Source organism: Ahaetulla prasina, chromosome 1 (genome assembly GCF_028640845.1).
Source record: "Ahaetulla prasina isolate Xishuangbanna chromosome 1, ASM2864084v1, whole genome shotgun sequence".
NCBI lineage: Eukaryota > Metazoa > Chordata > Lepidosauria > Squamata > Colubridae > Ahaetulla > Ahaetulla prasina.
In genome coordinates, this window is record NC_080539.1 from 258,682,786 (window position 1) to 258,710,092 (window position 27,307).

The 27,307-nt window shown below is 38.9% G+C and overlaps 1 long non-coding RNA gene across 4 annotated transcripts; it reads left to right on the top strand.

Moving 5' to 3' along the window:
- Nucleotides 1-494: 494 nt before the first annotated feature.
- LOC131184674 (uncharacterized) lies at nt 495-27,286 on the top strand. Of its 4 annotated transcripts, none has more exons than XR_009152018.1 (5): nt 495-951; nt 7,417-12,027; nt 13,214-13,422; nt 23,646-23,824; nt 25,708-27,286. It is a non-coding gene; the product is annotated as an uncharacterized LOC131184674 (long non-coding RNA). The 4 variants fall into 4 exon arrangements; XR_009152017.1 differs by having other exon boundaries at nt 501-951; nt 11,205-12,027; XR_009152020.1 differs by having other exon boundaries at nt 502-951; nt 11,205-11,932.
- Nucleotides 27,287-27,307: the final 21 nt, after the last annotated feature.

A 27,307-nucleotide genomic window follows, 5' to 3' on the forward strand; every position in this document is an offset into this window, starting at 1 on the left:
ATTAGTTCTTTCATAACATACCTAACTGGCTCAGGTGAGCATATCATGCCTACAGCTAAACCCAATCAGCCCTGGGATTAATTGCTGCCCCATAAAGGCAGCAATTGATTGGGGCTACAATCCCTCCTCCAGGTCAGCCTATCATGCAAACCTCTATGGTGATTCTCAGTCATCCAGGTCATGGTTGTCCAAAAGCTGCTTTTTCAAAAGGCAACTGGACTTTCTTTGTTTTTCCTTGAAGATGTTTTGCTTCTCCTGTCAGAACCGAACTGAAGAAGCTTCTTGAATGAGAAGCAAAACATTTCCAAGGACAAACAAAAAGTCCAGTTGCCTTTTGAAAAATCACCTTTGACTTGGTAGGAAGAGGCTGACCATGTTTTCCCCCCACCCCAATTACTGTTTTTGGAGCAATCTTTCTTTATATACAGTGCATCAAATATAGAGAGTGAATGAGGTTTCACTACTTTTCTTTCTCTAAATCACCTTTGGTATTATCATGCAAACAAACCCAAGAGAGCTGATATAATGCTAACCCCTTTCTTTCTCCTGCCAAAACAGAGACAAAACCCTGGAATGTCCCCCTTCCAAATACATCTCCATTTTGTTCTTATCCTGTAGGCACGTTGTGTGAAGCATTGGTAGAAATAAACACACAAAAGGAAAATATGAGCTGACTGCTCTTCATCTGACTGGAACATCTGGAATGATGTGCTGTCAATGGCAGGAGAGGAGTTTCCTTGAGGGAACAACTGACTCAGAAATGTTTTGCATACATAGCCACTTATTAAAGCAGTTTACACCCAGGAAAATATACCCGAAATATATTTTCACCTGAAGCTATAAACAGAGAATGTAGCACTGCTCACGAAAGTGTGATACAACGCTCTTTGGTATATATCAGGTAGAATATTCAGGCTTAAACCCAGTTGATGAAACCTTAATCAGGAGAAGGTAGATTTATCCGACAATCTGTTAAATTTATTTATGAGAGTTTTCTTCCATTGATTGATAAAGAATAAATGCTGTTAAAAAAAAGTTGTTTAAGAAAAGAGCAGGTGATGCAACTCTCTGCAAATCTTTCTGAAAAAGCTTTTAAAAACTCACTATGAAAATAGCTTGTTACTTAAAGGAGTTGTTCTAAATGATTTTTGTAATACCTAACAGAAAATTATCTTTCTCTTTTCTTTACTGCCCTTCTCCTCTTCTCAATTTCTGGTTTGTTTGTTTTTTCCCTCCTCCTTTTGGCAGGGTGTGAGGAGAAATTATCTGGGTCTATATGTATATTCTTGTTTTTTTATGAATGCAAAGGCAATGTGTATGTGTGAGGTGGGGGAGTGGGTAAGCGTAGTTTGGGGGAAATCATTTTATATATTATAGTACCTTATTTAATAGACAACGTTGATCAGTGATATTGATTCAGGTTTTTTTTCTGGATTTGCTAATTTTGGGAGTATGGTTTCTGTGTGGCAGCTTTTGGCAAGGGGATGTGAATTCATGTGAGGCATGTTTTAGCAGTAATAAGCAGGCAGGGATGTAGATAGGCACCAAGGCTTATCAGAATCATAGTTGCCTCATGTGGCTGGTTGAAATCAGCCTGAGCAAACAAACAATGCTGATGTCCCATATGGTACCTCACATGCAGAAAACCAGATCAGCCATGTCCCTCCCTCCCCAGCTATTTTCAGCCAGAGTGGGGCTGTGTGTGTGTGTGTGTGTGTTTTAAATATGTGGATGAATGTAGGGGGGGAATGGAACTCTGCTTTGCCCCACCCAAAAGGCCTGTGGGTGGATACGCATTATTTGCAAGAACTTTGGAATAAAGAATTGGAATGCCTCATGTTTATTAATCAATGTGAAGGAGAATATTTGGTGTGGTTTTTAAATCTTAGGATGAGGCTAATACAACACCACGTGCAAATGTTCAGATTTACTAGACACCTCTAAGAATGTGTAAAAGGGTTGGCTATAAAGGTGCATTTGGATCCATAGTGGGCAAGAATGCTTCAGATCTGATGTGGGCACTCGCTTTAAACCTGTTGGCTTCCCCTTAAAGAAACAGTATCTTTTCTTCGTCTTGGACCCAATGCAGGCTAAGGCAAATGCTTATCTGAGTTAAGAAGGCAGTTGCTGCATCTTAAATCTCTTTACGTCCATGCAGCTACTTTGAGAATTCTGGAATATTCACTGTTGTTTTAAGGAATATTTAACAGGTTCAGGCAGGGTGTCTGCATCGGATCTGAAGCACCTCTGTCTGTTTTGCATTTGAATCCGGCACCCCTCCAGTTGGCTGACAACCACTTTATGCTGGAAATATAAAATGATGCAGGTTACTTATGCAGAGGAAATGAGCTTGCTCCACTATCATACTGTTTTGGTTTATATTTATATATCTATCCATTAATATGCTTTTTGAAGAATAACTTAGTTTAAACAGCTGAATGTGATTTTCAATTATGTACAAAAAGGTAGCACTATATGAATAATTATACATTTACAAAGCCTGATGCGTAGCAAAAGAAGATTTTTATTTTACAGTGGAAAAACAATGTGCTATCCTGGATTTACAGTCTTGAATTGATAAGATGTGCCTGGTTTTTTGCTTATGAACTGGCTCTTTCTCAACAAACTCGAAACAGTAATCAACATTATCCTGTGGACAGATAGACAATGATGGATTGACACACAGATCCCTTGTGTTTTTGTCCTTTTTGTATGATCTCCCATTCTTTACTAAGGCAATTTTAAAAAATAGACACAAGTACAATAACGCCAAACTATACCTGTTAGGCAAGTAGGTTCAAATTTTGTCACAGTAACTAAATTGCTGTCAGCTAAGCTTGAAGTAAGTCAAATCAGTAGTCAAAATGATAAAAGAAGTGAGAAAGAAATATATACATTTACAGTATCTAGACTCCACCCTGGTTGGTGCTCTACAAAGGAAAGAATTTATACTTGTTCTTTACTATGTTAAACTGGGCAAAACACAGCACTCTGTTCTTTTTTACAGCTGGTTGAACATGATGATGCATCAGCAAAGTGTCTTCTAAGCAGCACTCAGGACGTGTTTTATTAAGTTCAATCCTGTCCTACAGGTTTTCATGGGATGGGGTGCGGTTGGGTAGGGTAAGAACACGGTGGCATTCTGAATAACTTTGCGGGGGGCTATATTTAGAACCAAAGAGGTGGGAAAATGTGGACAGGGACCACTACCTGAGAAATGGAAAAACACACAGACTCTCTTTGCTGGTGTTAGGAAAGTAAACATTTTCTTTTATTTAAAAACCACCACCGCCAACACCTATCTAGGGACCATAGTATTTCTTTCTGTTCTAAGAGCTCCAGCTCTCAGGCAGAAGCTTAGCTCCATGTCAAGCACACACAGAGATGTGGATCTGATGTAAATGACTCTAGCCCAAAGTTCTGGTGTTCCCTTAGGCAAATCCATGATGTCAAACAACTAAAGATGGAGTAGCTCTTCTAGGCATGATCTTGGCCCTAATTAGTGGTTATTTTACATTCTGTTAGAGGAAAGCTACCACACTGAAGACAAAATATGGGCATTAAACAGTCCCACAGTGAAATTCCATCATGAAGAAAAGAGTCCTCTTCCCCATGGCTGCATGAAACAATATTAATGAATAAATCTCATCAGTGCCCAGAGGCATTTGGCTGCATCTCTGTTTCACAAAAGGTCAGAAAGCTGGTTGTGGTCTGGTTTTTGTTTCTATGGAGCTAAGCCGCTTTTCTCCTCCAATTCACCTTCAGGTATCTACAGCTGTTCATTATTGTTCATTGCTCAATTTTCAGAAGTCATGAGTGGTATCTCATGCATGTGGAGACTTGATCTAATGCAGCTCTAAACAGATTGCGAAAATGTATCAAGTTGCTTTTTGAACCTTTAGGTTTATGCCAAAATTAAGCCTCCGAGAGTTCTCCCGTAAAGCTGATCTAATATAGTAAAAAGGACTACACACTTTCTACTTTCCATCTGAATTACTACATGGTCAGCCTGTACGCCATTTGTAGTCCCTCAATGCTCCCATCTATAGATCCATAAATCCTCCCAGAGTATGGGGAGGGACCTTTTCTATTTCGGCTTAGGGTTTAGTGTCATGAGAAAAACAACTTTTTAAGCGTCTGCAAGAATTAGGGAATCATGCTTGGTTTTTACCTCTGTCTAATTCCTAAAATGAAACTGAAATTTCAATCCTACCTGTCTAACTAAGACCCCCACCAAGCCTACAGTTAAGGCATAAAACAGTTCAGTTCTTCCTTGCCTAAAATTTTCACACTCATCTGACTAAAGTGAACTTGCTCAAGTCTCTCTGAGCAAGGTCAGCCTAGACATATTATCTATCTTAAAAGGAACATGATTTGGACCATTGCAGGTATTACAATCAGAGCCCATAGAATGGAGATTGTTTAAATCAGGGGTCTCCAACCTTGGTCCCTTTAAGACTTGTGGATTTTAATTCCCAAAGTTCCTCAGACAGCTTTGCTGGCTGAGGGACTCTGGGAGTTGAAGTACACAAGTCTTAAAGGGACCAAGGTTGGAGACCCCTGGTTTAAATGGTCAAATCTAAAGTCCCCAGGATCACCGAATACCTGGGTAATCGGGAACTGATATTGTCTTGTGGGTCAGGTAAGCATTCAATGAGCAACCCATGGGTAAGTCTACAATTGAGGACTATCAAACCTTAGTTTGTTAAATGGCAAAGAACATACACATATGCTCCTACTTGCATTCCAATGGAAGAGAGTCAACCTGAACCCCTTCTTATTTAAGGCAATCATGAGACATCCTGCTCTGACTGTCCCACCCACTGAAGATGGGAGACTGAGGAGATCTCAAAACTGGAGTGACCAAGTTGCTCTGCTGACTACCAGATTGGATAGGCTGCTGACTATTTAGCTGGACTCAAGATCTTATAAAGCCAAAACCATATTGGGACCAGGATCCTTAATAGATACCTTCACTGTTACAGATCTTGTCAATCACTGGAAAGCTTGGTGATCTTTGCGGAAGCTCCACCATCCAATGATACGTGGGAAGGACGTTTTGTGATGACACCTGTCCTATAGAATAGTCTTCCCCTGAAATCCATCTTTAGGCACTCATCAAAGACCTCATTCTTCACCCAAGCCACCTCTGATGAATGGCTTGTTATTCATTGAGTTGCTTCCTTTTCTCCTGCTCCACTTTGTTGAATATTTATAATAGTTTTGATTGACTGGTTTTAATTGTGTTTTAATAATTTGTAAACTACCCTGAGATGCAGTTGCAGCTTAATTAGCCTTCCCCCGTAGTATAGCCAGATATGTTGACTTGCAAATTGCATCATTCCCAAAAAGTATGCCATTGGTGATGGTAATGGGAGTGCCTAGCTATCTCTTAGGATATAAACATTAAGCAATAGCAATCAACAGCCTGGATTTCTCCACTGCAGGAGGAAGATTGCTCCCTATGCCTGCAACTTATTTACTAAAGTACAAAAAGTAGCTGAAACAGAAGAGGACAAAGCAAATGGTCAAAACACTATTTCAAGTGCAAGTTTGCTGCACAGAAAAAGCTATCTGGCCGCATCAACTGCATCAACTACTGCTTTAGTTAGCAACGCCCTTGTACTGTAGGAAAAGTTGTACAATTGAAGTTGAGACGTTTAGCATACATATTGTGAGCTGTAGCATACAAAGCTTAGAGGTACTTGTGAAAAATTGAGAAATGAGTCAAAAGAAAAAACAACAACTAGGGACTAGCCAAACAAGTGATATATATTGAATGTACCATGGTAGCACTGTGGTTAGAATGTAGTATTACAGGCTAATTCTGCCAACTGCCAGCAGTTCAATTCTCACCAGCTCAAGGTTGACTCAACCTTCAACGAGGGCCCAGATTGTTGGGGGCAAGATGCTGACCCTGTAATATGCTGACTCTGTAATATACTGCTTAGAGAGGGCTGTAAAGCACTGTGAAGCGGTATATAAGTCTAAGTGCTATTGCTATTGCTATCTGTAGATACCTATTTGTGTCTGCCAAGTAGAAGTATCAACAGCTTGGAGGGCTTTATTTTTAAAGATACCCAGCTTCTCAATTAATTGTGCCTAGTCTTCAAGCAAACAAAAATTAAATTTAGAGAGTGAAGAATGTTTCCAAGGTATTAACCACTGCTGGCTTTCAAAATCTCAAAAGATAGACTTATTCAACTCTTTCCCTTCTTCCATCAATTAATTTTTGTCCTCTATACTACAAATCTATCCTTTTAAAATAAGAATTGGGTGAAGGTGTTGCAAGAATTTTACAAATCATTCTTGTCCGTTAGATGTTTGATGTGGGGCAATACAATTTATAAAACATCTAAAACCTATGTACCAGGCAGAGTTGTGTGAAATAATGCATATGTGAAAATATCTGGCACCTGAAACTGAAGTGTGAAACCACTAATGAAGGATGAATAGAAGCAACAATCAAGTCTCGCTAAGAGCTGAACAGAGAACTTTATTCCCAATAGAACTTAATTGTATTAGCCTCAGAAAATTGGGTTTTTCATGTGTCCTTTTCTCTGAAAACGGAGAGCATAAAGGCATGTGCTTAGAAGCTTTTCTTGCTCCTGATAGCTACTATAACAGTGATGGCTAAACTTTTTGCCATCACATGCCAGGAGTGGGGGGGTGCATGCGTGCCCACACCCATAATTCTATGCGCATGTGACCCCCCCCCCCATGCTCCGGGCACACGATGGCACGGTAGGCTCATTTTTTTGCTCCGGAAGTTGGCAAAGGGCCCATTTTCGGCCTCCAGGGGGGGCCTCCAGGTGGTGGGGAAGGCCGTTTTTGCTCTCCCCAGACTCCTAGAAGGGCTCTGGAGACTGGGGAGAGAGAAAAATGGGCCTTCCCCACCACCACCCGAGGTCCTCCGGAGACAGGAAAGAGCCTGTTTCCCTACTTCTGGTGGGCCCAGAAGGCCTAAAAATCAGCTGGCCGGCACGCATATGCACACCGGAGCTGAGCTTGTGTGCCCACCGATATGGCTACACGTGCCACCTGTGGCACACATGCCATAGATTTGCCATGATGGTACTATAATGTTAATCCAGGTAAAGAGATTTGAGAAACACAGTACCTGAAGCACTGGAGAATTCCACTAGAAAAACGACATCTTGAGCATCTGGAGGAGTTAGATCTTAACTTTTATTCAAGTAAGTAAAAAAAGGACCGATGCTCATTCTATTCAGCTGTCTCAGAATAGAAAATATTCATTTGCTGCTCACATTGTGAATATTTAAGTAAGATGGCTTTTTTAAAACTTTAGTTCATAAAACTCTCAATCCACATCCCCCTTACTCTGCTTCCTGTAATGGTTCAGGCCAAGTGTGCATCTTCTCATTAACATTTGCCCTCTTCTACTTTACCTGAAAGGTTTTGACAAAACATTCTCCCATTTGCATGAGGTGTGGCAGTTGCATAGGAAGACAGCATGAGGCACACATTCAGAATGCCAAGTGCCAAGGAAGAAAAGAAAAGAAATTGCTGAAATGGAACCAGGGTAGACTGAGAAGTATGAAGGATGCGGTTGATAAGATACCAGGGAAGAACTAACTAGTTTCTTTATTTTAATGCAAAGAGGGGGACCCAAGAAAAGAGTTACACTTCTCTGCCTGCTTAGGGAATTTGGAGGGAAAGGAATAACTATCCGTTCACCTGCTGATACACAGCCACAATTCTTAACTTGATAAGAGCAATCACAACACCCTACTGAGGCAATCAGCACCATCCAGCACCAGTCGCACCCTGCCTCTTCCTTGCACTTTCCTTGCTCTTCCTTACACCCTCAGGCACAAGGCAGTGAGAGCTCCCTGTTGCCACCCTCACCAACAACAACACAAGGACAACCTTCAGCAGGAATGTGGATAGGCAGCTGGCCTTGAGCAACTGAGAAGCTTCCTCAGCCTCAGGAGAAAGAGAAGCTAGGATTCCTATTTTTAAGGAATTTTGAGAGTAAATATTTCAATGTATTTAAGAGGTATGAAGTTGGGGGAAGCTTCCATTAGAGCAGTGACAGGGGAACATAAAGATCTCACAGTTGAAAGTAAACACAAACACAAAGTTAAATAGTAGGCCACTATTGGCTAGCAGCAGACCTAACCCAATTAGACACTGTTGTTTAACTGCTATTATGTTAATATGTATATTCATTTTAGTATTTGACTATGTGATTTTTAAAGGGACATGGAGGCTCAGGGGCTAAAATGCTGAGCTTGTCGATCGAAAGGTCGGCAGTTCAGCGGTTCGAATCCCTAGTGCTGCCATGTAACAGGGTGAGCTCCCGTTACTTGTCCCAGCTTCTGCCAATCTAGCAGTTTGAAAGCACATAAAAAATGCAAGTAGAAAAAATAGGGATCACCTTTGGTGGGAAGGTAACAGCGTTCCGTGCACCTTTGGTGTTGAGTCATGCCGGCCACATGACCACAGAGACGTCTTTGGACAGCGCTGGCTCTTCGGCTTTGAACGGAGATGAGCACCTCCCCATAGAGTTGGGAACGACTAGCATGTATGTGCAAAGGGAACCTTTATCTTTACCTTTATGTGGTTTTTAATATATATTTTAATATTACTCTCCATTGAGGCCTTACAGTCAAAACAAATCTCACCCTTCAGGCTTTCCTATTATCCTATAACTACAGAACAGAACTTATATATTTTCCTTTATGTAAGGCACGGGTGTCAAACTTGCTGCGTCACGTTGCCGTCACATGATGTTTCGTGATTTATTTATTTATTTTTTTATTTGAATTTATATCCCGCCCTTCTCCGAAGACTCAGGGCGGCTTATACTGTGTTAAGCAATAGTCTTCATCCATTTGTATATTATATACAAAGTCAACTTTTATTGCCCCCAACAATCTGGGTCCTCATTTTACCTACCTTATAAAGGAGGGAAGGCTGAGTCAACCTTGGGCCTGGTGGGACTTGAACTTGCAGTAATTGCAAGCAGCTGTGTTAATAACAGACAGACTTAGTCTGCTGAGCCACCAGAGGCCCTATTTCTCCATTTGGGAGCTGGGATGGGCGTGGTTTGTGTTTGATCCATCCGGCCGGCAGGCCGCCATTTTGACACCCCTGATGTAAGGAAATAGGAAGCAATACTACATGGGACTATCTCAAAAGAGAGGAAAGGGAAGCTCCCCCTGTGTGGCTCCAAGCTTAGGATGGAGTCATTCAGTAATTAGGACTTTAAAGAAAAACACTTCATTGACTCACTCCCCAAAGCACTCTGGGAACAAATACAGGCAGCCAGAAAATATTCTCTCTGACACTGTGCCAATCCAATATTCAGCATGCAGATAAACTACTGCATTCTGCACACCCAAGGCTTCCATGCAATTTTTTAAAGGCATTCCAGGCTCAAAGGAAGATGGATGCAATGTTCCTATAGTCCACAAGGGGGTGCAGTTGATGTAAATGTAAATAATGTAAATTATTTGCATGTAAAGAATGGAAACCTCCATGTCATGGATCACCTGCTTTTGTTGCTAGGTTCAATCTGGAATAGGTGAAGCAATTTTAAATAGCTGTAGTTGTGTACCTGGAGACAGAGGGTCTGCAGGGTCTAGAGACTGCTAGGGTCTGAATAGGGAGAAACATGTTTAAACTGAATCCTACCAAACAGAGGGGCTATAGACTCAGAGGCTACCTCAGTCTAGAGGCAGCCCATCAGGAAGGGATGTGCTCTCCCAAATGGGCCTGGCCTGTAAATTGGAGATCCTGCACCAGTAAGGAGGGACAAAACAGTCTGACTTAAGCTGAAACTCATTCAGAAATTACTTGGTTCAAGAGTTCATGTAACCCCTTCTATCAACCTAAAGGTGCAAGGAAAGAAATGGTACAAAATGCATACTAGGAGATTCCCAAGTCCAGATACTCATGATTTCCCTGATGAGTAACCATACATGATTCATTTGTCAGAATCATATCTTTGTAGTCCAGGCAAGTTATGAATTATTTGCTTATATTGAAATTTCTGAGAAACTCTGAATGAGAAGTAAGGACAATATTTCTCACATATTCTGTTCAAGAAATGGCAATCCATCTCCGAAATGGAAGTAGGTATCTTGTTTATTCAATATATGCATCAAAATGTATATGCATCACCATTTGTTTGTTTTTATTAATATATATTTTTGTTATTTATTTTTACTATTTATTACTTATTCATTTACACTAGTCTCTATTCCCCCACTCACTTCCAAAAACAGAAGAAACCTCCCACCAAACCATACAATAGTAAATGTAACTGAAACAATATTTGCTATTGGGAAAGTCATCTATTTCCTAAATTCAGTCCAAGAAATACCCTTAAATAATGAGACATAACAGTTTATAGTTTACTAAAGCAATCATTCATGTTCAATAGAAAATTTGGCTGTAATAAGAAATTTGAAATAGTGGCTTTGCATGCATTGTTCTAGTAATATGCATTTGGCCAAAGGCTCATCACCCCTTGGAAGGAATTTAAGCCTGCTTAATATTCTGTCCTTGTGCTTGACAATAGCAATAGGTTTCTTAATCACAAATGCCACTAATAAGCATCTGTTTTACAAAAGATGCACATATGTCCTTTTCTAGATGACTTCCTAAATCCTCTGCCCTTTTTAAATATATAAAAAAATGATTGCACTTTGTGCATGTTTCTGTTTAGATTCCTATTTTTGTATATCTCATTTTTTCTGTGTTTCACTTTTCTTCTTTATACTGTAACTGCTAATAGTTTGCTAATAATTCTAATAGCAAATCTTTTATAAAAGTTATTGCATTACATACTTGATTAAATTATCTTTCCATTGATATATAATTTTATGGTACTACTCCAGAAAAAAATGGTGTTATTAGCTAGTTTTAGAACATACATTTTTCCCAAAAGGTTTCCACAATTTTGGGCACTACTGTAATATCTGTTTTATATTTTGAAGCTCTACTTAGCTATGAATAAGCTACCAAGAATGAGCTTTATATTTCTAAGTAAATATGTGTAGGATTGCTCGGTAAATTTCATGCATGTGTCAAATAGCACAATATTGACTTAGAAAATTGTGAACAATGTTTAATTTATTTATCTAGGCAGTAAAAGACACTTAGCTTTACTAAGAGGATAACTATGCCATACAGTTTGGCTCTTACATTTTTAATTTGTTTTTTTTTTTCTGAAGGAAAAGAGAGAGAGGAAGTCTGTCTTCTTACACTCAGATTTATGCTGCACTGCAACCTTTATTGTTGTATATTTGCAAAGAAATGTGCATTCTAGAGAAGCCATCAATTATTGCATGAGAAAGCTTATACATTTTGGCAAAGATGCTGGGAGTACAAACAACAGAAATCTTCTGAAGATCAGAGATTTGACCTTGGTTCTGGTTTCCAGATAGAGGACTGAAAACTTTGAAGAAGAAACTAAATTCCCTTATGATGAAGTGTATGATATCTTTTATTGTTTGGTTGGGGGTGGGGAGTTCACTGCAGGTTGGTTACAAGGCAAAATGAATATTCTTTTGTTCATCGATGGATTCAGTGGCTGCTGATTGAAGCTCAGCCTACCAGTGCTGTTGGGTGGTTTTTAAGTGGGAACCCAACACTATTATTAGTGGGATGAATGAAGGCAGAGGCATAGGAGCTGCTTGATGTGTAGGCAAACTGACACCAAGCCTGAGTTCTTCTAGCAATCATCAATGGAGAGCCTAAACAACGTGAATATAGTAGTTTCCTTGTCTTTCCTTCACAAAATCTTCAAAGGATATGAGGTTCCTATCCTGACAGCGCCTGACAAAGGTAGCCCATTCCTTTTGAAGTAGACACCATTTCAGCTGGGCAAAAATGCTGAAATTCAGTTGGGTGCTTAACTCATTGGTAGCTATTTACTGGATGTGCTTCATCTGACAATCAGGTGAATTAATAATTAAATTGTATCGATATTTATGAATCAACCCATCAAAAATAAATGAGATCAAAACTGAATATTTCGAGATGTCATTCAATGAGGTACAGTAAGTAGAACTATTTTTGTTAAAATGTATAGAATGATGCTGTAAATTAAGTTAAAAAGAATTAAAACAACTAAGGTTTGCCATTAATTCTATGCAGGCGTATTCAGTGTGCAGTTTTATGCACCTAAGAATAAGAATGAATAAACTCTGAGATGGACTGAATTAATAATAAACATATACAAAATTGTTAGTAATCAGTTAACAAACATGTACAAACTAGGCAACAAGATCTATTTGTTTCTAATAGGTGTAGCTTTTAGCTTGTATGACTGTAATAAGTGATAATGACATTTTCATTGATAGTCCCATAATTCAAATTAAAGCATGAAAATGTGAGAACAATTTGACTAAGCCTTCACCATCAGGCTCCCTGCTTCAAATTCTTGAGTCTAGTTAGTTCCTGGATCAAATTATATTATGTGAACTCTAATTAGCCATTTGAAACGGCTCTCCAGTGACAAAACTACCTAATGTCTTCATTACCAGTGATAGAAATATGTTGATATACAAATCAGCTAAGACATTACACATTTATAGATATATGACTAAATTCCCAAAGTTGCAAACTGAGGAGGTTTAACATATTTTGTTTACTAGAAAGCCTTTATTTCAAGGTATAAGTATAGATGTTAGCCTACTTCATCATTCCAGCTAAAGAGCTAATCAAGAAAAACATTAACAGAACTTTTTTTAAAAAAGGTTTCCAATCTGTAAGTTTTAGGAAATGTTCAATGATAGCCGTAAAATTAAGGATTAATTCCTGTTAACTTCCAGGAACCCATACTTTAGTGCCTTGTGACTTGTGTCTCTTTTTGGTTGTTCAGGAATGTTGGAGCTAACTCCTGGGTTAGTCCTTGAATTCATCTAACTAATCATACTCCTGAAATCCTTATGTTCCTCTATTCCTTTTGTGAGCCTTCAAAATGCCATCCAATTCACAAAAGGCTGTTGAGCACAAAACCACAAAATGACCAGCCAGAAGAGAAGGGGGTTGGATGATTGTTTCTTGAGGCTCTTTTTTTAATACATGAGCTGTAAACGTTATAAATAGGAGAGCAAAAAGAAAGGTCAACCTTAAGCCAATTATGTAAAGAAATATTCATGTCTAAATCCCATAAGCTTTTTATTAAATCCATGATTAGAACTTTTTATTAAATACATTTGATTCGAACTTTCTGCAGCACCATAAAGCAAAAGAAAACAACCAATAAACCACTATAATCATGAAAAGTCTTGCAAAGAGATATCCTCCTTTGGCAAAAAAATATTGTACTCACCCCAAAGCAAGAGGAACCTGAATTTAAAACACTGCTCCCTGAGAAGATAAAAGAGAAAGCAAGGAGTTGCTTAGCTTCACCATGGATCTAAGATGGTTCTTCCATCTATTCAGGTAAGTAAAGACCCGTTTGCTTTTGTTCTACTATATTCTTCTGTTCTCCATATTTAGCAGCAGCTGAGTGAGGGCTTATATTTTCACCTTCTGAGATGGCATAGTCCTCCCTCTCCCCCTTCATTTTGATAAGAGAGTTCTCCATTTCCACTCAAGACCGCCAGCTCCAGGCCAGGGAGACTAATTATGTGCTTACATCTACACTGCACAAAGCAAGATGCCATTTCAGCTCTCCGATGAGGCATTCTTTCTGTTTTACAATCCTGGGAATTCATTTCACATTTTCTTTGCGTTTGGACTGAAAGAGTACTTAACTGATACTACGCACAGCCAAAAAAGCCTCAACAGCTACAAAATTATCATAGAACATGATATGACACCAATAACTGAGGAATGGGAAATGCAGCCTCTGATGGAAGTTAGGCCCAGCATGCATTTGCTCTAAAGCAAAACTGCCATCAAGGGGATTCACCACTGAGTGCTTTGTAGCCTTTACGGCACACCTGTAATTGTAAGCATGGAAATCCTGTTGTGTGTCAGCTGCCTTTAAAACTGCTTCAATAAACTAACTTGACCTGAAGTAGGAAGGGAAGATCAATTGTTCTGACCACATTATACCTTTCTGTTTTTTTGGCTGCACAGGTCTATTGTAGGCTCAGATTGAAGTTAAACCGTTACAGTCCAGAATGGCTTGAGACCAGATTATTTCATGGATTACCTCCCGCTGTACATTTCTTAAATCTTTCAAATGTCCTTCTAAGTTATTTTAATTTAACAGGATTCTTGTATCCAAGTTTCACATCTTTTTTAAGATGAATTTGTTGTATTGTTTTATCACATATGTGAATGGTATTATTTTTTTATTATTATTATTTGAATTTACAATAAATAGAAATTGCCCACTGCTCAGAGCTGGCTTTAATCAGAGCAATTATAAACCTTGTAAAATAAAAAAATAATAATCTATCAAACCACATGAGCCTAGCTGTCACTAGAGAGACGACGTTTTCCTAGTGGTATCTAACTCCTGAAATACACCAATTTCTTGACCCTAGAAAAGAATGGTTGTTTTTAATTTCTTTAGACAGTTAAAATAAAAGGTAACCTATCAGTAATAAGTATATTTACTCTGACTAGCTTTTTTCTTTAAAAAAAAAGTTATTCATTTTATAATGGCAATTTTGGAGCCATCCAAAGTATGATTATGCAATTCTCTATAAATAAGTTAATAATATATAAATAACAGTAATAGAGTTGGAAGGGGCTTTGGAGGTCGTCTAGTCCCACCTCCTATATTATTTCTGATAGATGGCTGTCCAGTCTCTTCTTAAAAGCCTCCAATGTTGGGATAACCACAATTTCCGAAGGCAACCAACAAATAAAGCCCCAACAAATAAACAGGCCAAAGCTCTCTGCCTGGTGGTATCTTATTGGAGGAAGAATCCTTGTAGAGTTTCTCTCAGCCTTGAATCATGAAGTATATAGGTTAGAGAATTTCTACTCCTGAAGAGCAGCTTCTGAATGGGTGCTGACCCTGTTCCTGAGGCCATAAGCAATTCTTCCAATATAGAGCAGATCTCAGTGGCTTACCACATTAGCATTTGATTAGCTTCCCAAAGAACAGCTCTCTGCTCCGGCATTTAGCATTTATACCTGCCGGGGAATGACAAATGGCTCCAGTTATACGTGTGACTTAATTTATTTTTCTTTCCCCGGATCTACCTTTTTAAAAAGAATATTTTGTAGAATAGAACTTTAGGGACTATTCTTTCAAAGAGAAAATAGAGAATTTTGCACATCTGCTGGGGTACCAAATAGAATAGAATAGAATCCTTTATTGGCCAAGTGTGATTGGACACACAAGGAATTTGTCTTTGGGGCTTATGCTCTCAGTATTCATAAAAAGACAAGATACATTCATCAAGAATCATAAGGCACCATACTTAATGATAGTCATAGGGTACAAATAAGCAATCAAAACATACTAGGAAACAATCGCCAATATAGAATAGAATAGAATAGAATTTTTTATTGGCCAAGTGTGATTGGACACACAAGGAATTTGTCTTGGTGCATATGCTCTCAGTGTACATAAAAGAAAAGATACGTTCATCAAGGTACAACATTTACAACACAATTGATGATCAATATATCAATATAAATCATAAGATTGCCAGCAACAAGTTATAGTCATACAGTCATAAGTGGAAAGAGATTGGTGATGGGAACTATGAAACGATTAATAGTAGTGCAGATTCAGTAAATAGTCTGACAGTGTTGAGGGAATTATTTGTTTAGCAGAGTGATGGCCTTCGGGAAAAAACTGTTCTTGTGTCTAGTTGTTCTGGTGTGCAGTGCTCTATAGCGTCGTTTTGAGGGTAGGAGTTGAAACAGTTTATGTCCAGGATGCGAGGGATCTGCAAATATTTTCACGGCCCTCTTCTTGATTCGTGCAGTATACAGGTCCTCAATGGAAGGCAAGTTGGTAGCAATTATTTTTCTGCAGTTCTAATTACCCTCTGAAGTCTGTGTTTTTCTTGTTGGGTTGCAGAACCGAACCAGACAGTTATAGAGGTGCAAATGACAGACTCAATAATTCCTCTGTAGAATTGGATCAGCAGCTCCTTGGGCAGTTTGAGCTTACTGAGTTGGCGCAGAAAGAACATTCTTTGTTGTCCTTTTTAATGATGTTTTGATGTTAGCTGTCCATTTGAGATCTTGCGATATGATAGAACCCAGAAATTTGAAGGTTTCTACTGTTGACACTGTGTTGTCAAGTATTGTGAGAGGTGGAAGTATGGAAGGGTTTTTCCTAAAGTCTACCACCATTTCTACGGTTTTGAGTGTGTTCAGTTCCAGATTGTTTTGGTTGCACCACAAGGCTAGTCGTTGACCTCTCGCCTATATGCGGATTCGTCATTGTCTCGAATGAGACCAATCACTGTTGTGTCATCTGCGAACTTCAGTAGCTTAACAAATGGATCATTGGAGATGCAGTCATTGGTATACAGAGAGAAGAGAAGTGGGAGAGCACACAGCCTTGGGGGCCCTGTGCTAATTGTACAGGTATTTGATGTGATCTTGCTTAGCTTCACCTGCTGCTTCCTGTTTGTTAGGAAGCTTGTGATCCACTTACAAGTCTGTTCCGGTACCTGTAGCTGGTTTAGCTTAGTTAGAAGAATGTCTGGAATGATGGTATTGAATGCTGAACTAAAGTCTACAAAAAGGATCCTTGCATAGGTCTTTGGAGACTCAAGATGTTGTAGGATGTAGTGCAGAGCCATATTAACAGCATCATCTGTTGATCTATTTGCTCGGTATGCAAATTGCAAGGGGTCTAACAGCGGATCCGTGATGGTTTTCAGGTAGGAAAGCACTAGCCTTTCAAAGGTTTTCATGACTACAGATGTTAGAGCAACTGGTCTGTAGTCATTCAGTTCCTTGATGGTGGGCTTCTTGGCACTGGGATGATGGTAGGCGTTTGAAGCAAGAAGGAACATAACACATCTCTAGTGATTTATTGAAAATATTGGTGAAGATGGGGCCAATTGGTCAGCACAGACTTTTAAGCAAGAAGGAGTTATCTTGTCTGGGCCTGGAGCTTTTCCTGGCTTTTGTCTGTGAAATAGGTCCTGCACTTCCTTTTCTGTGATCACTAGGGGTTGTGAACCCAATGAAATGGGGTCAGTTGTAGGAGGCTTGGCTGTTGTTGGTGTGTCTGAGATGGGGGTTGTGGAGATAGGTGGCTGTAGTTTCCTTTCAAACCTGCAGTAAAACTCATTCAGGTCATCTGCCAGTTGTTGATTACCTTCAGCCTGGGAAGGAGGTTTGCCATAGCCGGTGATATTTTTAAGAGTTTTCCACATGTTTGCTGGTTCATTTGCTGAAAATTGATTCTTTAGCTTTTCAGAGTAGCTTCTTTTGCTGCTCTTATCTCCTGGTTAGTGCATTGCTGGCCTGATTGTACAGCATTTTATCACCTTTTCTGTAGGCTTCCTCTTTGGAATGTCGTAGCTGCTTAAGTTTAGGTGTAAACCAAGGTTTGTTGTTACTGTGTATTCGCAAGTTCCTTGTAGGTACACATAGGTCTTCACAGAAGCTGACATATGATGTTACAGTATCTGTGAGTTCATCCAGGTCTGCAGCGGTATCTTTAAAATATTCCAATCAGTGCAGTCAAAACATGCCTGTAGCTTTAATTCTGATTCCTCCGTCCAGGTTTTCACTGATTTAATTATTGGTTTTATGGCTTTAAGTCTTTGCCTGTAAGCAGGTACAAGGTGAATCATGCAATGATCAGAGTGTCCTACAGCTGCACGTGGTAAAGACCGATAGGCATCTTTTAGTGTTGTGTAGCAGTGGTCTAGAGTATTCTTGCCTCTGGTGGGACAATTGACATGCTGAAAGTATTTTGGTAGTTCTTTCCTTAAGTTTGCCTTGTTTAGATCTCCCAAAACAATGGCCAGTGAATCAGGGTGTTTGGCTTCAGCCTCCATGATTTGGTCAGCTAGAGTTCGTAATGCCTTGTTTACACAGGCTTGTGGTGGGACATAAACAGCAATTAGAAGAAATGAGGAAAATTCACGAGGCGAATAGTAAGGTTTGCAGTTGATAATTAGAGTCTCTAAATTGTTGTCACAGAATTTGTAAATTATGTTAAAATCTTGACACCAGGTTGAATTAATATATAGGCATAAGCCTCCTCCTTTCTTTTTACCAGATGTTTCTGGAATCCTGTCTGATCGTTCAATTTGAAATCCTGGAATGTTCAGGCTGCTATTTTCAATTGATTCATTTAACCAGGTTTCAGAGAAGCATAGGACTGCTGAATTGCGAAAATCAGAATAGTATTTGTTTAAGAGGAGTATTTCATCCATCTTATTTGCAAGTGAGCGTATATTTGTTAGGAAAATTGAAGGCAGAGGAGTTTTAATGCGACTTCTTAATCTGTTTAAGATCCCAGATCGTTTACCTCTTTTCCTTTGTTTCCGTCGTTTGGGTTTTTTTAGTAATCCATGGCTCCATGGGAATTGCCTCCTCCTGTGTTAGAATCTCCTCCGTGTTTGTAAAGACAGGCGGGGGTGAGATTAAAGAAAGCTGCTCCTTAAAGAAATGTTCCTTAATTTTTAGCAGATGGTCTCGTGAGTAGAAATCCATAGTGAGTCACAGAGAACAATTAGAAATAAAGAAACAATTAGAGAGCATTTCACCGAGGCAGCCTTCGTCGGCACCATCTTAAGTTGTATAAATCATAAGGCGCCATCTTAAGTTGTATATAAATCATAAGGATAAAAGCAACAAAGTTACAGTCATGCAATAATAAGTGGGAGGAGATAGGAACAATGAGAAGACTAATAGTAATAGTAATTCAGCCTTGTTTGATAGTGTTGAGGGAATTATTTGTTTAGCAGAGTGATTGCGTTCAGGAGAAAACTGCTCTTGTGTCTAGTTGTTCTGGTGTGCAGTGCTCTATAGTGTCGTTTTGAGGTAAGAGTTGAAACAATTTATGTCCAGGATGCAAGGGGTCTGTAAAATAAATCTGGAGATGGGGGCAGTGGAGGGGAGAGGGGGAGATGAAATAAAGGACAAATTTAGGTAATGGTTTTCACTCCAGTCATTCATACATAACTGACTCTTTGTGAAAAGGAGATCTTATTCTGGTTAGCAGCATCCTTTCTCATCAGTTTCACTACAATTCTTTGCTCACCCCAATTGGAGACAATTGTTCACTGTTCTATAGCTTGTCCAAGAGGATCTTCAGCCTTAGAAGAGATGCCAGGAACTGAAAAATATATCTGCTTTAGGACCTGCTAGAATATTTAAGTTGGACTTTTTGGTTGCAAATCTAACATGGGCTGGGAGGAAGGACTAGCTTAGCTAATGCCTCTTGAGGAAAGGCTACACCTGGTACAAAATACTTGCATATGCATTGAGCTTTCTTTTTAGAGTCCTTAGCTGGAGGCCTCTGTAGAACTTTCTCTTGCAGTTGGAATCTCTAGCTACTTCCACTTACTTAACTAAGTAAGCTCTGTTGTTTAAGGCTGCTTTTTTCATTTCATTACACATTATCCCAAACAATTCTAGACTAGGCTCCACAAAGTTAAATTGCAATTCATAACTCTTATAATTTATTTTTATGCTTCAGTTTATTTCATGCCCTTATAACATTAAAGTTAACCTCAGAAGCCTGCTGAGCAAAGATGCTGACCAAATACAAGCAATTCAGGTGGCTGTTTAGTTTAGCATCCAAAAGACTTTGGCTCATTTAAACATCGTACAACTTAATGGTCTCTAAAATACTCTTTATTAATCCCTTGTTTGCAGACATGGAGGAATCAGCAATGAAATGTGTACAAGTTTAGAACTCCTGGGATCCATGGACTGAGGAGCTTTATGCTTTGCAATATCCTACTAAACAACCTCTGCATTTAAGGACACATATCTATCCTCTAGGGAGTCAGTGCTTCTTGATTAGAGCTTCTTCTAACAACAGGCTGCCTTTACTTAGCCTGATGCCCTCTAGATACGTTGGAGTTCATCTTCCATAATTCATGAACAGCTGGGCACTGGAATCCAACACTTCTGAAAGGAATCACATTGGGATAGCTGAAGGAGACTTACTCAAATTTGCAGGCACCAGGCTCAAATTGAAAGACTGTGAGTTTTAGTCCCATGTTAGGCACAAAGCTAACCAGGGATTCTTTCCCAGCTCTGAGAGGCAGGAATATGATATTGATTGTTTCCTGATTGCTTATTTGTACCCTATGATTATCATTAAGTATTGTATCATTAAGTGTTAAATTTGTACCCTATGACCATCATTAAGTGTTGTACCTTGATGAAGGTATCTTTTCTTTTATGTACACTGAGAACATATGCACCAAGACAAATTCCTTGTGTGTCCAATTACACTTGGCCAATAATAATTCTATTCTATTCTATATATCATGCCTATGATTGGCCCTCTTATAAGCCAGAATGAGGAGGTCACCATAAGCGGCAGATGCCAAGGAGGCAGAGAGTGGAAACCCAGTATTTCTCACGAATAATCTGCAGCTCTTAGATGCTTGGTGGATGCTGTTCCACCTGTGTGTTGAAGTTTGGTTCCCACAGACAGTCTGGTTGGGTCCTGTACTTGGGAATTGCTAGGTAAAGAAGTAATTTTGATTTTGGCATGAGATGAGGATAAAATGGCATTCTAAGCTGGGGCTTCCAATTCTTCAAAATGTCAAACTGTTCCTTTGTTTCTTAGCCCAGGAAACCTCTCTTTCAATACAAGTGCTCCTTCCAAAAGTAAAACAAACCGTGGAACAAACAGATGAAAGAAAGGAAACTCAACGGTGTGTACATAGTATCACACCTTATCCTTAATCTCACATGCTAGCAAAATAACGTTTTGGAACAAACAATTAGATTAGAGCCATATATAGAAAGGAAAATGCCAAACGCTCAAGATGGTTTTAGAAAAGAGACTATTTTCGAAACAGTAACTATCGCTGATGCATGTTGGATAATTGAATACATCAAAGAAGTCCAAAAAGAAATCCAAATAAAAAGGTCTTTGATTGTGTGAATTGGGTTAAGATGTGGAATATTCTTAGGAAAATGGGAATCCCAACATTTTGTATCATCTTCATTCAAAAAAGAAGAGGAAGCTTCCATACAGATAGAATATGGTAAAGCAGATTGGCTCCGAGTCAGCAAAGGAATGAAACAAGGTTGTATACTGTATTCTTATTTGTTCAGTTTATACGCTTAATATATTTTGAAGAAGGCTGGATTGGAAGAAAAGTGTAGTTTTAAAAATGGAAGAAAAACATCAATAACCTGCATTAAGGTACAACAACCTCCTTAGATTTGACTATGAAGACTCTGAAGCAATTGACCGTTTCTGCTTTTTTGAATCAGCTATCAACAGTAAAACAACTAGCAGTCAAGAAATCCGACACAGACTAGCACTTGATAGGGGAGAAATGAAGGCCTTGGGGAATATATTCAGATGCCATGATGGGTCTATATCTACAAAGACCAGAATCACATAGGCAACCATTTTCCCTGGGGCACTCTATGGAATGCTGGGAAGTGTAGAAGGAAAGAGAAGAGGATGACAATCAGCAAAGAACGATATCTGGAATATCGTTGAGATGGGTGAATCATTCGAAGACCTGTAAGGTCAAATTGAGGACCCTGCGGCCTATGTGGTCATTAAGAATTAACCCCAAATCGAACAATCCATCAACCAGTCAGTCAGTCAGTTAATGTTTATTTTACTCGTCTCAAATGCCATTCAAATAACAATTTATAACCAATAACAGTGTATAACAATGAGTAGGGTATTATCTATGTATGCTGTGATTCTACAAAAACACTAATCAAAAGCACTGGAATACAGTCCACAGAGTGGGAAGTAGACATAAGAAGTCACAATATGTGATGTGGCCGTCAATCTAACAGGCATAGCAGCAGATTCATGATTTTTCACAGTATTTTATAATAACAAAGAATTCTGCAAGAGTTACTGTTGAAGGTGAAGCAATTGCCCTACAGCTGTTTAGAAAATCTTGCTTCACCGGCTTGATGCAATTGTTCATAATCCTATTACTTACAAGTTGTTTCCATGCAAAGAGAAATGGTGACTCCTTGGCTCCTCCTTGTCAAGACATTTTGAAAAGACCTTGCATGGCATAGCATAGTTTCATTCGCAGAAAGATTTCTGTATTCAAAAAGCTGTGTCATCTTTCCTGCTCCTGAGTGCTGAGTGACAGCAGAGGAAAGCCTCAGATTAATTTACAGAGATCCAGGCAGTGAAATTACACCAAGGTTAACTTTTAGTCAATATATACTCTCGTGCAGGGGTCTCCAACCTTGGCGACTTTAAGCCTGGTGGACTTCAACTCCCAGAATTCAACTCCTCACTTCAACTCCTCACTTCAACTCCTCACTTCAACTCCTCACTCCAATTCTGGGAGTTGAAGTTCTCCAGGTTTAAAGTCGCCAAGGTTGGAGACCCCTGCTCTAGTGCTACAGTGTTTGGAAGGAGAGGAGGTGGGGAAGTCCAAGTTCTCACACTTTAAAGAGACTAACCTAGTCTTCTAATGAAGAGAGGTGACAAAGAAGTAGTTTAGCCTCTACCTAGTTATTCCACTTGGCTTGCATCAGCATCTGGCACTCCTAAGCAATCCAACCTGGTGATCATTGTCTCTTGGTTGATTCCACTCAGCACCAAAGAACTGATCATCATGAGGGTCTAATGGAGGTGGCTCCAAGGACTCAACCCAGAAACTTAAATTGCTTTAGCTTTTGGGTTTTCCAAAACCCAACATTGTTTAACTATGAAAGTCCTATACAAGTCATCCTCAACTTACAGCCATTTATTTAGTGACCGTTCAAAGTTAGAACCGTACTGGAAAAAAAAGTGTCTTGTGATCCTTTTTGAAACTTATGACCGTTGCAGCATCCCCACAGTCATGTGATCAAAATTTGAATGTTTAGCAACTGGTTCATATTTATGACTGTTCCAGTATCCCCGGGGATCATGCGATCCCCCTTTTGTGATCATCTGACAAGCAAAGTCAATGGGGAATTCACTTAACAACCATGTTGCTAATTTAACAACTGCAGTGATTACTTAACGAGAAAGGTCATAAAATGGGACAAAACTCACTTAACAAGTGTCTTACTTAGCAACATAAATTTTGGGATCAATTGTGGTCCTAAGTCAAGGGCTACCCGTACCCTGCATCACACACTTCTTTACAATATCCCTTCCTGTATCATTAATGCTTAAACTCTTCTACTCGGCCTCACTGCCCTGAAATCTGAGCAAAGTTTTGATAGTGGTGCCTTATGGGAAGATGCAGCAAACAAATTACTTACGAAGAAAGCTTCTTAATCATGAATAGCCTGAGGTTTGTGACATTATTTCTGCTATCACATTAGATGAGAAGGAGGCAGATAAAAATCTGCAGGCACAGAACAAAGAGTTTCAGATGCCAAAAGACAATATTCCATCTTGAAAAGATTAACCAGGAGCTATCGAGAAGCTAAAGAACATGAAAAGAAGTCCAGATTGACTCCAAATCCAAGGGCATCGTCTGCTATGTTTCTTGCAAAAAAAAGATGCTAAGTTTTGTGCCTATCTGAAATAAGCACTTCTTATTTCACTTCTTATCCTGGCTGAACAGCTAGCCAATCCCCATTCTGTGTCTTTCTCCCTTCTACAGCCAGGCCTCTTGATAGCTATGTTGGTTTGCATCTCTGAGCTCTACAAACCAGAGGAATAGCTAATATGAATAGTAATTGACCATGGGAATTGTCTGCTAAAACAGTTGCTCTGTGTGCAGAAGAACTACGCCTGTTCAGTCCATCCTGGTTCATTGGAAGGTTACACAAGAACAGTGAAGTAAGTACAGCAGCTGCTTGGGTAGCTACTGTGTGAATGAAAATGACTTGTTGAGTGCAATTAAGTGATAATTGTATGCCTCAGTGAGAAGCACAAAGATGCCAAGATTGTCATCTTGCACCTTCCCATCCAGCTAATTTAACCAGATGTTTATATGCTTCATTAATGAGATCTGAGTTGCTAATGGTAGGCCACAAAAGGGATCCTGGGTCATGGTGGACAGCTCAGGAAAAATATTCAAATATGAAACTACTTGAATGTGAACTGAAAATAGAACTTGCTAGTATAATAATGTCCTTTATCAGAGTATTGGTTACCATTATTATTTTTAGTACTAAGAAAAGTGCTCCATGTACAGAATAACTAAATAATGTAGATGCTGGAGAAACTCTCCTAAAATGAAAGACCCAAACAATTGGGGCTTTATAACTTGGAGTGAAAGTGAGGAAGACATGAGATGGATGATATAAAATAGTATGGACAGAAAGAATTGTTTCTGCTTCAAAAACAATGGTAGAACACGAGAAGAAAATACTTTTTCACATCACATATTTAAACTGTGACAACTGTAAATCTGAGTGATTTTAAAGAGAATTGGACGTAGCTAAAATGAACAAAAACCTTTCACCAATGTGCTGGAAATGTAAGGTAGTGCCAGGAACCTTCTATCGTATGTGGTGGGCTTGTCCGAAAGCTAGGGATTTTTGGCATCAGATAAAACGATGGCTGGAAGAGATATTAAATCAAAATATAGATCCAAAGCCAGAACTATTAGGTAGCACAAAGGATAAATATAATAAAGGAATAATATATTTAATGATGAATATACTAACAGCAGCGAGACTGGTCTTCGCGCAAAATTGGAAAAGTAAAGACACACACACACAAACACACACACACACGAAGAAGAGATAATAAATAAGATACTGACTTGCGCAGAAATGGACAGGCTGACTCTAGAACTCAAAGACAAGGGTGAAACGGAATATCATGAAATCTCGAATAAAATGTATCAATGGTTGGAGAGGAGGAGGAATGTCGGGATAAAGAAATATTGATAAGTTGAGAGTTGGGAAATTATTGTGTTAGTGTTATGTGATAGGTAGGGATCGTATCGGTATTGAAAGTAATTTTCACAGATGAAGAGATTTATGTGTCTGAATTTTGATAGACTGTACATATTTATATATCAAATATGAATTGTATTTGTTGTAAAGTAAAACTTGATGGAAATGTTTGAACCAGAAACGTTGCACTGTGTCCAATATTTTTAACTGTATATTTAATTAAAAACTTCTTTAAAAAAGAGAGAGAATTGGATGGGTTCACAGAGGATTGAACTATCAGTGGCTAAAAATCCTGATGGTGATTTCCTGCCCTCTGCATCACAAGCAGTATCCCTAAAATACTGAGGGAGATGGAAGGGAGCTACTGTCCTTGTTAGATTCGGGCAATAACGAGGCAGGAGACCAGATGAGTGACAACAGCTCTTTAGTTTATAGTGAACCCAGCAAACACATGCGGCAAAAACCCCTCTTTATATACAGTTTAGGCTGACGCTTCAACCAATCAGCAACGTGCTATTTCCCGCCCAAGTTTCCCTCCAAAACTTTTAAAGATACATTACAGTCCTCCTGTCCAAATCTGTGAGCATCCCACGTGCACCCAGTTAACCCTTGTGTGTAACAGAGCGCTGGACTAGACTAGATAGGATTGGAGCTCGATCCACCATAGATTGGAAATTCATGTCAACAATGACTTTCAATCTTCTGCCCCCAAATCAGTTGTTTAATATTATCAGTTGTGATCTCCAAAGTCATTTGCTAGATTATATCAGGAGACAGTTCATTTTGGACAGTACCTGTCTTCTTCTCTCCCACCAGCCACAGCCCTAGGACTGCAAAGTGATTCAGCCTAGCAACTTTGCCTCCTGCCCTTCAACCATCACATAAAGAAGAAAAAAGAAGAGAAGGCGTATCACTCATAAAACCATTCAAGTCCCCTTTGTAGGTGAGAGATGCAGCATATAAAAGTTTAATAAATCAGCAAAATGAATAAAAACAGAAGAACCTGGCACGGTTTTGTGCAAAATTTTGTATTTATTAGTTATATGTGTAGATGCCAATTTAGAAACAATTACCATAGTTGCATTAGAAATGTAAATGTGAGGGAAATTGTAACTTGATCTGCTGTCCAAGCGCTACCTTTTGTCGTCAGGTAAGGCTTTTATTTCTAACAGTTCTTGCTCTTTACACCACCAGTCTTGAACTGGCTCCATCCTTCTTTCATATTATATCTGTTTTTCCAATAAGGTGTCTACAGTTCACATTATACCTTTGTGTAATGCACTATATTATAAAGAAGACTTCAGTATCTTGTTCAAATAAACAATAATTATATTTTTCCTGCCACTTTTATGTATAACTCAAGGTGACAAACATACCTAATATCCTGCCTCCTCTTTTCCCCACAATAACACTGTGAGGTGGGTTGGGCTGAGAGAGAGGGGGGCTGCTGGGGGTGTTTGCATATCTCAGGGAAGCCTAAAACTCCTGATTTCTATACCAGCACCTTAACCATCACACCAAACCAGCTCTTTATAGTGGGATATTTAGTGAGGTATATTTGGATTTCTATGGTATTTGTTTTATTCATCCACTTGGCCTTCTCCCCAAGTACTCAGTCGTTTTAAAGACATTTGCACGGATACTCTAGAATCACAAGCTGCTCTTACAGCATCCTACTATTTGTGATAATAATAATTTAAATAAATACAGACCAATGCAGACAGACAAAAACAGGAAGAGAAATGAGACTTACCTTACTCCTTATCCTGTTGATCTACAAACCAAAGAAGTATTTGTGTTTTCTGGGTACCCAAACAATTTCTCCCTTTATTTATTTTATTTTATTTTATTTTATTTTATTTTATTTTATTTTATTTATTTATTTATTTATTTATTTATTTATTTGTCATACAGTACATATAAGCATAAGCATGAAATAACTATACAATATATAAGCATATATATAAGCATAAGTATGTAATAAGTATATTAATTGGTTATAATGAAAGGAAACAATAGGGCAGGAATGGTAGGCACCCTTGTGCTCTTATGCACGCCCCTTACAGACCTCTTAGAAATGGTGTGAGGTCAACAGTAGACAGTTTTTGATTGAAGCTTCAGGGATTTTGGGAAGAGACCACAGAATGAGGTAGTTTATTCCAAGTATTAACAACTCTATTACTGAAGTCATATTTTCTGCAATCAAGATTGGAGCGGTTAACATTAAGCTTAAAACTATTGTGTGCTCGTGTATTGTTGCAATTGAAGCTGAAGTAGTCTTTGACAGGAAGGACATTGTAATAGATGATTCTATGAGTTAAACTCAGGTCATGTCAAAGGCGGCATAGTTCTAAATTTTCTAAACCCAGGATTTCAAGTCTGGTGGCATAAGGTATTTTTGTATATGTATTATGGT